The sequence below is a fragment of the Fulmarus glacialis genome, unplaced genomic scaffold (assembly GCF_000690835.1).
Source record: "Fulmarus glacialis isolate BGI_N327 unplaced genomic scaffold, ASM69083v1 scaffold7045, whole genome shotgun sequence".
Lineage (NCBI taxonomy): Eukaryota > Metazoa > Chordata > Aves > Procellariiformes > Procellariidae > Fulmarus > Fulmarus glacialis.
The window spans coordinates 4,354-8,706 of NW_009212251.1; positions in this window are offsets into that span (position 1 = coordinate 4,354).

Consider the following 4,353-nt stretch of genomic DNA (forward strand, 5'->3'; position numbering starts at 1 on the left):
CTACCTACCTTGACTTCCACGACATGTCTATCTTTGCAGACACCAGTGGAAAGCTCAAACGAGGCATGCCACCTTAGAGACTTTCCTATTCCTTTTTGTGGTTTGTAGTAAGTAAAGGTTAATTGTTATGCTTTGTATTTCCCAAGAGAGACCAAAGAAATGTGGAGAAGTTCAGGTGTCTGTAAACACAGAAGTGTGTGGAAACCTGTGGCAAAGGTGGTTATTTTGCTAGCCTTACCCTTTGTGTCCTGTCGTTCTCAGCACTGTCCTTCTGACAACATCCTCTGAAGTATTCATAAAATTATTTCACAGGATGACAGAGTGTCACAAAGGCTAATTGACTTGTGCTGCTGCAATGATCCATGGCTGTATACATACAGACAGCATTGTTTCCAGCCAAATGTATACACGCATCTGCAAGTGGAAACTGGGATTTGAATTCATAACCTTTAGTTCCCAAAATTCAGTTCTTTATCCAGAGAGTTACAAGAGCAGCTGTAGTCACATAAAAATACTGCTATTCATGAGCATGTTTACCCTGTTGAGGTAAAGAGTATAGTGCATTTTCACTTTGGCCAAAGTGACATATTTCCCAGGGAAATCTACTTCTGGAAAAATGACACAGTTCCTTTATGGTTTTTTGGGTATCTGTTCATGGCTACAACTGAACAGCAGATACTGGAGTCAGACTGAACTGTCTCAGAATTTTTTGTCTCTGTGCCTCAGTTCCTAGTCTTCTCTTTGTACACCCTACTCTACCCACCCCTGTGTTTTGTCTGGCTTGTCTACTAGACAGAAATACAGTTTACAAGTATATTAAAGCTGTTTAAATTTAAGCACTACTCACAGTACCATTACTGACATTTAGTTAATAAAGATAACATGTTCATAATTGTTGTAATGTATCAGGCCCTAGTAACAATTAATTTCTAAGCTTTCTATCTAGTGTAATACTTCAGTCTAAGGAGATCCTTTAGGATTTAAATATGTATTTAGAAGGATTTTTAATGCTTATACTTTTAAATTATATAATTAGGGATGTGGAGGATGTGTTTGCAAAAACTTACTGAAGGATTATATTAACATACTCCCTGTTGAGGCAAGATAGCCTCACCTGCCATACCACCTGAATAAGAAAATCCCTGTAGTTACAGAAGCAATGCTAGTTACCTTCAGTAACTTTTTCAGAAACCAGGAGAGCTATTTCTACAGGGCAAAAAATACGCAAGAAGTGTTTCAAGTGTGCTTTCAAGAACTATTCAAAGCATTTTTTCTGGTTTTAGCACACCCATTCTATGGTTTTGGGGAAAACACGATTACCATAAAAAACACTTTACAGGACTAAATGGCTGATGTCCAAGGATCTAGATCTCCATCCCACGAGCAAACAAGAGGCATCCTACTTATACATTCACTCATTTCAACTCTTTTTCACCTCTGTGCACAGCCCAAGATTCACACTTGAAAACAAGATGTCCCCATTTGTTCGCACGGAGGCACAGAGATGCCTGCTTTTAGTGACCTGAATGACATCTTTTGTGGTGACGTGACACAAGGTAAAACAAAATCCTTCAGCCAGTGTAAGAGAGGTGGTGCCATTTCTTTCATGCTTTTCTCAATATGGTAGTTAGGGCCTCAATGGGAAAGAAAAGGATTTAATGTGTCTTTCTGATGTGGAATACTGCATAGCCAAACTAGAACACAGGTCATGACACTGTAACATGACATAGAGATGTCAGAAATGAAACATGAATCCACATCTTACTAACACTGCTGATATAGCTACAGTGGTGACAAAAAGAATGACAGAAGAAAATGAGAAAGGTAAAAATCAGCATAAATACAGACCCATCCCAAAGAATCAAATCCTTTCAATATAAAAAATGGATTGTGTGCTGATTTTTATATTTTGCAAACAGAGAACAGCTACAGTTCTTTTAAAAGCACTCAAGGAGATGAATCAGATTCCTTCAGAGTGTTGTTATTCCTATTTTTAATAAAAATGACACAATGTGAAGTGCACATATCTTAGTTTTGCTTTCTATAGTATAAGTGCAGAATAACAATCATGAAATTAAATTGTGCTTACTGGCTTTTATTGCCTTTCATTTCTAAATAACCCAAAGCATTTTATACACCAGAAGGGTTAGTAAGACCAGGAACTCAGCAACCGTCAGTGTGAAGCTGCATGTAGTGACACTGCTGCTCAGGACAGGAAGCGTGAATGCCATAACCAACAGATACTGAAATTTATGAAGATAGACTTTAATTACCTAAAAAGGCTCAAGAAGGGGCAGGACTGCTACTCTTACAAAGAACCTTATCTGCCCAAAATGACACCTCTAACAGCACAACCCACTTCACAGCTAAGGCTGCCAGATATTTTTTAACTCCTTTCATTTCCTCTTGCACATGTATATGTTGTGATGATTTACCATTCAAATACAAGCCTTTTCCAGCTTAATGAAATCCAGATTGGTCACAGCACCAAGATGGTACCAGCTCATAAAATATAACTTTAGTCCTTTTTTCTTCAAATAAAGGGCAAAAGGCTCTACTTGCACCTAACACCAAACACTGTATTCAGTACTGGATCAATTCTTTTACTGAGGTATTTTTTGAATGCAATGCCTATCCCTATTGCATAGTGATTACAAGTAACGGTACTAATGCATTGTATAGCTCTTCTATAAGCACTGGGAAGTGTAGCTAAATACCAGCATAAAGGCTGTGACAAATGAAGTGAGAAATGGGGAGAAGGAGTGGGGGGGAGAAATTGCAAAAAGAAAAAAATAATCAATTTTAATAATAGCTTGACAATTAGAATTAAATAATCCAAAGCTCAAGCTGACCATTTTTGTTATACACTGCATGAATGATGTTTGTACTTTGGAACCTTTAAAATATTTAAGCAGAGAAGAAATGAAATGAACTGCAACCCGTTAAGGTCATCCATTTAGGACAAAATTGATAAAATATTAAAATGAAAGAAATAAATTTTCAAACAGAGATACTAAGGCTTCATAGAGATGTATTATTCAAAGCAGAGGAATATGTGTGACCTCTAGGCTATTACATAATGGAGAAAGGATACGACAGTTCAAATGAGCAGGAACTATAGGCAGCAGAGACAGACAGGGAAGATGGATTAACCATTCCGTAAGCCAGTGCTTTGCTTCCAGGGTACTGAGACCAGACCCCTGTATTAAAGCATTACATTCTCAGAGCCAGCTCTTGGACCCCACTATTATATTGAGCTTAAAAAAATTTGGAAAGATCATGGATTTTAACTACAGATTGATTTTGTGTCTAGCTGAGCTTGTTCATTCTCAGAGGCTGGGATTTAAAGCAGGGGTGGTCCTGGGCTGCTGAGTTTCAGTGCCTCAGCTTCTTCTGAATCCTGACTTTGTCCTTAAGCGTCTTTTGTAGAATGGTCTGCAGTCACGACGGCATGGGCTGGCCAAGGTATAATGTATCATACTTCTCTCTTTCAGTGGTCAGCTTTGCTGTCTGACACCCAGCCTTCTCCTCATTCGTCTCTGCCCTATCAGGGCTTGAAGATGCCCAGTTTACGCTTTGGACATCTTCAAGGAAAGTAGTCTTAAACTCTAGCAATAAATTCTCCTTTTTTAATTTAAGGCCAGAGCCAGTATTTATTATACAGGGTTTATTATAAAATGGGGTTTTGCAAGGATCTCAACTCTCTTGTATCTGAGATATTTGGGATGAATATTCCCTAAATGAAGAAGTAGCTGCCTGAAACAAGAAGTATCTTTAAATCCCAGTGAAATCTGTGTGAGAGTAAAGACTTTGCTCCTTTGAAAAATTAATTTCCACCTAGCAGAGGGCCCTTGCCTCCAAGCTCAGTGTTGTGATGCAACTCCGTTGCTCTCCTGTTGGCAAAAGGTAATTCAATATTCATACAGCCAGAAATGCTGTGCCTAATATAAGGTTTTGAACTGCATGTCAGGGGCCAGGTGTCAAAATTAGGTAACATAATGCCAAAGCTTTTTCTTGGACATAGATGAGCCTCCCTAGAGGATATACAAAAGCATCTAAAATATTATGAAAACAAGTGTCACTGACAGTCATTTGTGATCTTAAGTCCTCTAAATGTTTTTGATCGTCTTCCCATTTTTACTCAGTTGCAATTACTCCATGTGAAAAATAAATCTTCGCATTTGCAGAGGAAACACTTATTTCTAACTCTCCTTCTGAAACTAAGTATAAACATTATTAGCTTGATTTTATAGCTGTCCTAAGTGGCGAGATAGGGACCGTTTACAAATGAGGTTCTATCAAGGATGTAGGTGTAACCTATGATACTAGTTTTCTGTTCCTGGCACTGCAGCA